Source organism: Taudactylus pleione, unplaced genomic scaffold (assembly GCF_031769625.1).
Source record: "Taudactylus pleione unplaced genomic scaffold, aTauple2 ptg000174l, whole genome shotgun sequence".
In the NCBI taxonomy this organism is placed as follows: Eukaryota; Metazoa; Chordata; class Amphibia; order Anura; family Myobatrachidae; genus Taudactylus; species Taudactylus pleione.
This window is the reverse complement of record NW_028284576.1, coordinates 8,611,035-8,619,529: the sequence shown is the minus strand read 5'-3', so window position 1 is coordinate 8,619,529 and position 8,495 is coordinate 8,611,035. Positions and strand designations below refer to the sequence as shown.

The 8,495-nt window shown below is 40.8% G+C and overlaps 1 non-coding gene across 1 annotated transcript; it reads left to right on the top strand.

The window, feature by feature from the left end:
• The first annotated feature begins 1,477 nt into the window (after positions 1-1,477).
• On the top strand, positions 1,478-1,549 carry TRNAE-UUC (transfer RNA glutamic acid (anticodon UUC)). The gene has a single exon. It is a non-coding gene; the product is annotated as a tRNA-Glu (tRNA).
• Positions 1,550-8,495: the final 6,946 nt, after the last annotated feature.

Below are 8,495 nucleotides of genomic sequence, written 5' to 3'. Positions count from 1 at the left end.
AATTTATCATGGAGCCGGGGACTCTCAACGTCTAGCTCCTCAAAATAATTTTTTCGTGCCAGTACTATACATCCATCAGGTAAAGCTGCTGTGTGGTGTAATTTAAGACTGCTATGCACAACCATTTTTACTCTCCTTCCTTCTAAAACTGATTCCTAGTAGCCCACTCCCTCACATTCCATTGCTTTGGACTTCATTCAGGAAACTTCCTTTTCTTTCATGGAGTGTCAAACTAAACCATCCCTCCCAGGTGGTCTAGTGGCTAGGATTCGGCGCTCTCACCGCTGCGGCCTGGGTTCGATTCCTGGTCAGGGAAAGTGAGGTCATCTGAATATTTTTGCCAAAAACACCAACCTTTCAAAGAAATGATGCACTTTCAGTTCAGCGCATCATTTCTAATACTTGAGCAAGAGTGAGTTGTCAAAACAGACAATGGAAATTGATAACAAAGAGTCAGCTATCTTCCTTTCTTAGTGAATATTTTTCAGTTAGCTACTAAAAGACTTGTGCTCTTGTACAAAAGTATTTTTTTTGACATGGAGTGTCAAACTAAACCATCCCTCCCTGGTGGTCTACTGGCTAGGATTCGGCGCTCTCACCGCCGCGGCTCGGGTTCGATTCCCGGTCAGGGAAAGTGAGGTCCTCGGAATATTTTTGCCAAAAACACCAACCTTTCAAAGAAATGATGCACTTTCAGTTCAGCGCATCATTTCTAATACTTGAGCAACAGTGAGTTGTCAAAACAGACAATGGAAATTGATAACAAAGAGTCAGCTATCTTCCTTTCTTAGTGAATATTTTTCAGTTAGCTACTAAAAGACTTGTGCTCTTGTACAAAAGTATTTTTTTTGACATGGAGTGTCAAACTAAACCATCCCTCCCTGGTGGTCTACTGGCTAGGATTCAGCACTCTCACGGCCGCGGCCCGGGTTCGATTCCCGGTAAGGGAAAGTGAGGTCCTTGGAATATTTTTGCAAAAAACACCAACCTTTCAAAGAAATGATGCACTTTCAGTTCAGCGCATCATTTCTAATACTTGAGCAGCAGTGAGTTGTCAAAACAGACAATGGAAATTGATAACAAAGAGTCAGCTATCTTCCTTTCTTAGTGAATATTTTTCAGTTAGCTACTAAAAGACTTGTGCTCTTGTACAAAAGTATTTTTTTCATCAGAACCAATTAGACCATATTTGATATCTGAATCATTAATGTCTTCTTTCTTTAGCACCAGAACAATTTATCATGGAGCCGGGGACTCTCAACGTCTAGCTCCTCAAAATAATTTTTTCGTGCCAGTACTATACATCCATCAGGTAAAGCTGCTGTGTGGTGTAATTTAAGACTGCTATGCACAACCATTTTTACTCTCCTTCCTTCTAAAACTGATTCCTAGTAGCCCACTCCCTCACATTCCATTGCTTTGGACTTCATTCAGGAAACTTCCTTTTCTTTCATGGAGTGTCAAAGTAAACCATCCCTCCCTGGTGGTCTAGTGGCTAGGATTCGGCGCTTTCACCGCCGCGGCCTGGGTTCGATTCCCTGTCAGGGAAAGTGAGGTCCTCGGAATATTTTTGCCAAAAACACCAACCTTTCAAAGAAATGATGCGCTTTCAGTTCAGCGCATCATTTCTAATACTTGAGCTACAGTGAGTTGTCAAAACAGACAATGGAAATTGATAACAAAGAGTCAGCTATCTTCCTTTCTTAGTGAATATTTTTCAGTTAGCTACTAAAAGACTTGTGCTCTTGTACAAAAGTATTTTTTTTGACATGGAGTGTCAAACTAAACCATCCCTCCCTGGTGGTCTACTGGCTAGGATTCAGCGCTCTCACCGCCGCGGCCCGGGTTCGATTCCCGGTCAGGGAAAGTGAGGTCCTTGGAATTTTTTTGCTAAAAACACCAACCTTTCAAAGAAATGATGCACTTTCAGTTCAGCGCATCATTTCTAATACTTGAGCAACAGTGAGTTGTCAAAACAGACAATGGAAATTGATAACAAAGAGTCAGCTATCTTCCTTTCTTAGTGAATATTTTTCAGTTAGCTACTAAAAGACTTGTGCTCTTGTACAAAAGTATTTTTTTCATCAGAACCAATTAAACCTTATTTGATATCTGAATCATTAATGTCTTCTTTCTTTAGCACCAGAACAATTTATCATGGAGCCAGGGACTCTCAACGTCTAGCTCCTCAAAATAATTTTTTCGTGCCATTAGTATACATCCATCAGGTAAAGCTGCTGTGTGGTGTAATTTAAGACTGCTATGCACAACCATTTTTACTCTCCTTCCTTCTAAAACTGATTCCTAGTAGCCCACTCCCTCACATTCCATTGCTTTGGACTTCATTCAGGAAACTTCCTTTTCTTTCATGGAGTGTCAAACTAAACCATCCCTCCCAGGTGGTCTAGTGGCTAGGATTCGGCGCTCTCACCGCTGCGACCTGGGTTCGATTCCTGGTCAGGCAAAGTGAGGTCCTCGGAATATTTTTGCCAAAAACACCAACCTTTCAAAGAAATGATGCACTTTCAGTTCAGCGCATCATTTCTAATACTTGAGCAACAGTGAGTTGTCAAAACAGACAATGGAAATTGATAACAAAGAGTCAGCTATCTTCCTTTCTTAGTGAATATTTTTCAGTTAGCTACTAAAAGACTTGTGCTCTTGTACAAAAGTATTTTTTTTGACATGGAGTGTCAAACTAAACCATCCCTCCCTGGTGGTCTACTGGCTAGGATTCAGCGCTCTCACCGCCACTGCCCGGGTTCGATTCCCGGGCTGGGAAAGTGAGGTCCTTGGAATATTTTTGCCAAAAACACCAACCTTTCAAAGAAATGATGCACTTTCAGTTCAGCGCATCATTTCTAATACTTGAGCAACAGTGAGATGTCAAAACAGACAATGGAAATTGATAACAGAGAGTCAGCTATCTTCCTTTCTTAGTGAATATTTTTCAGTTAGCTACTAAAAGACTTGTGCTCTTGTACAAAAGTATTTTTTTCATCAGAACCAATTAGACCATATTTGATATCTGAGTCATTAATGTCTTCTTTCTTTAGCACCAGAACAATTTATCATGGAGCCAGGGACTCTCAACGTCTAGCTCCTCAAAATAATTTTTTCGTGCCAGTACTATACATCCATCAGGTAAAGCTGCTGTGTGGTGTAATTTAAGACTGCTATGCACAACCATTTTTACTCTCCTTCCTTCTAAAACTGATTCCTAGTAGCCCACTCCCTCACATTCCATTGCTTTGGACTTCATTCAGGAAACTTCCTTTTCTTTCATGGAGTGTCAAACTAAACCATCCCTCCCAGGTGGTCTAGTGGCTAGGATTCGGCGCTCTCACTGCTGCGGCCTGGGTTCGATTCCTGGTCAGGCAAAGTGAGGTCCTCGGAATATTTTTGCCAAAAACACCAACCTTTCAAAGAAATGATGCACTTTCAGTTCAGCGCATCATTTCTAATACTTGAGCAACAGTGAGTTGTCAAAACAGACAATGGAAATTGATAACAAAGAGTCAGCTATCTTCCTTTCTTAGTGAATATTTTTCAGTTAGCTACTAAAAGACTTGTGCTCTTGTACAAAAGTATTTTTTTTGACATGGAGTGTCAAACTAAACCATCCCTCCCTGGTGGTCTACTGGCTAGGATTCAGCGCTCTCACCGCCGCGGCCCGGGTTCGATTCCCGGTCAGGGAAAGTGAGGTCCTTGGAATATTTTTGCTAAAAACACCAACCTTTCAAAGAAATGATGCACTTTCAGTTCAGCGCATCATTTCTAATACTTGAGCAACAGTGAGTTGTCAAAACAGACAATGGAAATTGATAACAAAGAGTCAGCTATCTTCCTTTCTTAGTGAATATTTTTCAGTTAGCTACTAAAAGACTTGTGCTCTTGTACAAAAGTATTTTTTTCATCAGAACCAATTAGACCTTATTTGATATCTGAATCATTAATGTCTTCTTTCTTTAGCACCAGAACAATTTATCATGGAGCCAGGGACTCTCAACGTCTAGCTCCTCATAATAATTTTTTCGTGCCCGTACTATACATCCATCAGGTAAAGCTGCTGTGTGGTGTAATTTAAGACTGCTATGCACAACCATTTTTACTCTCCTTCCTTCTAAAACTGATTCCTAGTAGACCACTCCCTCACATTCCATTGCTTTGGACTTCATTCAGGAAACTTCCTTTTCTTTCATGGAGTGTCAAACTAAACCATCCCTCCCAGGTGGTCTAGTGGCTAGGATTCGGCGCTCTCACCGCTGCGACCTGGGTTCGATTCCTGGTCAGGCAAAGTGAGGTCCTCGGAATATTTTTGCCAAAAACACCAACCTTTCAAAGAAATGATGCACTTTCAGTTCAGCGCATCATTTCTAATACTTGAGCAACAGTGAGTTGTCAAAACAGACAATGGAAATTGATAACAAAGAGTCAGCTATCTTCCTTTCTTAGTGAATATTTTTCAGTTAGCTACTAAAAGACTTGTGCTCTTGTACAAAAGTATTTTTTTTGACATGGAGTGTCAAACTAAACCATCCCTCCCAGGTGGTCTACTGGCTAGGATTCAGCGCTCTCACCGCCACTGCCCGGGTTCGATTCCCGGGCTGGGAAAGTGAGGTCCTTGGAATATTTTTGCCAAAAACACCAACCTTTCAAAGAAATGATGCACTTTCAGTTCAGCGCATCATTTCTAATACTTGAGCAACAGTGAGATGTCAAAACAGACAATGGAAATTGATAACAGAGAGTCAGCTATCTTCCTTTCTTAGTGAATATTTTTCAGTTAGCTACTAAAAGACTTGTGCTCTTGTACAAAAGTATTTTTTTCATCAGAACCAATTAGACCATATTTGATATCTGAGTCATTAATGTCTTCTTTCTTTAGCACCAGAACAATTTATCATGGAGCCAGGGACTCTCAACGTCTAGCTCCTCAAAATAATTTTTTCGTGCCAGTACTATACATCCATCAGGTAAAGCTGCTGTGTGGTGTAATTTAAGACTGCTATGCACAACCATTTTTACTCTCCTTCCTTCTAAAACTGATTCCTAGTAGCCCACTCCCTCACATTCCATTGCTTTGGACTTCATTCAGGAAACTTCCTTTTCTTTCATGGAGTGTCAAACTAAACCATCCCTCCCAGGTGGTCTAGTGGCTAGGATTCGGCGCTCTCACTGCTGCGGCCTGGGTTCGATTCCTGGTCAGGCAAAGTGAGGTCCTCGGAATATTTTTGCCAAAAACACCAACCTTTCAAAGAAATGATGCACTTTCAGTTCAGCGCATCATTTCTAATACTTGAGCAACAGTGAGTTGTCAAAACAGACAATGGAAATTGATAACAAAGAGTCAGCTATCTTCCTTTCTTAGTGAATATTTTTCAGTTAGCTACTAAAAGACTTGTGCTCTTGTACAAAAGTATTTTTTTTGACATGGAGTGTCAAACTAAACCATCCCTCCCTGGTGGTCTACTGGCTAGGATTCAGCGCTCTCACCGCCGCGGCCCGGGTTCGATTCCCGGTCAGGGAAAGTGAGGTCCTTGGAATATTTTTGCTAAAAACACCAACCTTTCAAAGAAATGATGCACTTTCAGTTCAGCGCATCATTTCTAATACTTGAGCAACAGTGAGTTGTCAAAACAGACAATGGAAATTGATAACAAAGAGTCAGCTATCTTCCTTTCTTAGTGAATATTTTTCAGTTAGCTACTAAAAGACTTGTGCTCTTGTACAAAAGTATTTTTTTCATCAGAACCAATTAGACCTTATTTGATATCTGAATCATTAATGTCTTCTTTCTTTAGCACCAGAACAATTTATCATGGAGCCAGGGACTCTCAACGTCTAGCTCCTCATAATAATTTTTTCGTGCCCGTACTATACATCCATCAGGTAAAGCTGCTGTGTGGTGTAATTTAAGACTGCTATGCACAACCATTTTTACTCTCCTTCCTTCTAAAACTGATTCCTAGTAGACCACTCCCTCACATTCCATTGCTTTGGACTTCATTCAGGAAACTTCCTTTTCTTTCATGGAGTGTCAAACTAAACCATCCCTCCCAGGTGGTCTAGTGGCTAGGATTCGGCGCTCTCACCGCTGCGGCCTGGGTTCGATTCCTGGTCAGGGAAAGTGAGGTCCTCTGAATATTTTTGCCAAAAACACCAACCTTTCAAAGAAATGATGCACTTTCAGTTCAGCGCATCATTTCTAATACTTGAGCAAGAGTGAGTTGTCAAAACAGACAATGGAAATTGATAACAAAGAGTCAGCTATCTTCCTTTCTTAGTGAATATTTTTCAGTTAGCTACTAAAAGACTTGTGCTCTTGTACAAAAGTATTTTTTTTGACATGGAGTGTCAAACTAAACCATCCCTCCCAGGTGGTCTAGTGGCTAGGATTCGGCGCTCTCACCGCTGCGACCTGGGTTCGATTCCTGGTCAGGCAAAGTGAGGTCCTCGGAATATTTTTGCCAAAAACACCAACCTTTCAAAGAAATGATGCACTTTCAGTTCAGCGCATCATTTCTAATACTTGAGCAACAGTGAGTTGTCAAAACAGACAATGGAAATTGATAACAAAGAGTCAGCTATCTTCCTTTCTTAGTGAATATTTTTCAGTTAGCTACTAAAAGACTTGTGCTCTTGTACAAAAGTATTTTTTTTGACATGGAGTGTCAAACTAAACCATCCCTCCCAGGTGGTCTACTGGCTAGGATTCAGCGCTCTCACCGCCACTGCCCGGGTTCGATTCCCGGGCTGGGAAAGTGAGGTCCTTGGAATATTTTTGCCAAAAACACCAACCTTTCAAAGAAATGATGCACTTTCAGTTCAGCGCATCATTTCTAATACTTGAGCAACAGTGAGATGTCAAAACAGACAATGGAAATTGATAACAGAGAGTCAGCTATCTTCCTTTCTTAGTGAATATTTTTCAGTTAGCTACTAAAAGACTTGTGCTCTTGTACAAAAGTATTTTTTTCATCAGAACCAATTAGACCATATTTGATATCTGAGTCATTAATGTCTTCTTTCTTTAGCACCAGAACAATTTATCATGGAGCCAGGGACTCTCAACGTCTAGCTCCTCAAAATAATTTTTTCGTGCCAGTACTATACATCCATCAGGTAAAGCTGCTGTGTGGTGTAATTTAAGACTGCTATGCACAACCATTTTTACTCTCCTTCCTTCTAAAACTGATTCCTAGTAGCCCACTCCCTCACATTCCATTGCTTTGGACTTCATTCAGGAAACTTCCTTTTCTTTCATGGAGTGTCAAACTAAACCATCCCTCCCAGGTGGTCTAGTGGCTAGGATTCGGCGCTCTCACTGCTGCGGCCTGGGTTCGATTCCTGGTCAGGCAAAGTGAGGTCCTCGGAATATTTTTGCCAAAAACACCAACCTTTCAAAGAAATGATGCACTTTCAGTTCAGCGCATCATTTCTAATACTTGAGCAACAGTGAGTTGTCAAAACAGACAATGGAAATTGATAACAAAGAGTCAGCTATCTTCCTTTCTTAGTGAATATTTTTCAGTTAGCTACTAAAAGACTTGTGCTCTTGTACAAAAGTATTTTTTTTGACATGGAGTGTCAAACTAAACCATCCCTCCCTGGTGGTCTACTGGCTAGGATTCAGCGCTCTCACCGCCGCGGCCCGGGTTCGATTCCCGGTCAGGGAAAGTGAGGTCCTTGGAATATTTTTGCTAAAAACACCAACCTTTCAAAGAAATGATGCACTTTCAGTTCAGCGCATCATTTCTAATACTTGAGCAACAGTGAGTTGTCAAAACAGACAATGGAAATTGATAACAAAGAGTCAGCTATCTTCCTTTCTTAGTGAATATTTTTCAGTTAGCTACTAAAAGACTTGTGCTCTTGTACAAAAGTATTTTTTTCATCAGAACCAATTAGACCTTATTTGATATCTGAATCATTAATGTCTTCTTTCTTTAGCACCAGAACAATTTATCATGGAGCCAGGGACTCTCAACGTCTAGCTCCTCATAATAATTTTTTCGTGCCCGTACTATACATCCATCAGGTAAAGCTGCTGTGTGGTGTAATTTAAGACTGCTATGCACAACCATTTTTACTCTCCTTCCTTCTAAAACTGATTCCTAGTAGACCACTCCCTCACATTCCATTGCTTTGGACTTCATTCAGGAAACTTCCTTTTCTTTCATGGAGTGTCAAACTAAACCATCCCTCCCAGGTGGTCTAGTGGCTAGGATTCGGCGCTCTCACCGCTGCGGCCTGGGTTCGATTCCTGGTCAGGGAAAGTGAGGTCCTCTGAATATTTTTGCCAAAAACACCAACCTTTCAAAGAAATGATGCACTTTCAGTTCAGCGCATCATTTCTAATACTTGAGCAAGAGTGAGTTGTCAAAACAGACAATGGAAATTGATAACAAAGAGTCAGCTATCTTCCTTTCTTAGTGAATATTTTTCAGTTAGCTACTAAAAGACTTGTGCTCTTGTACAAAAGTATTTTTTTT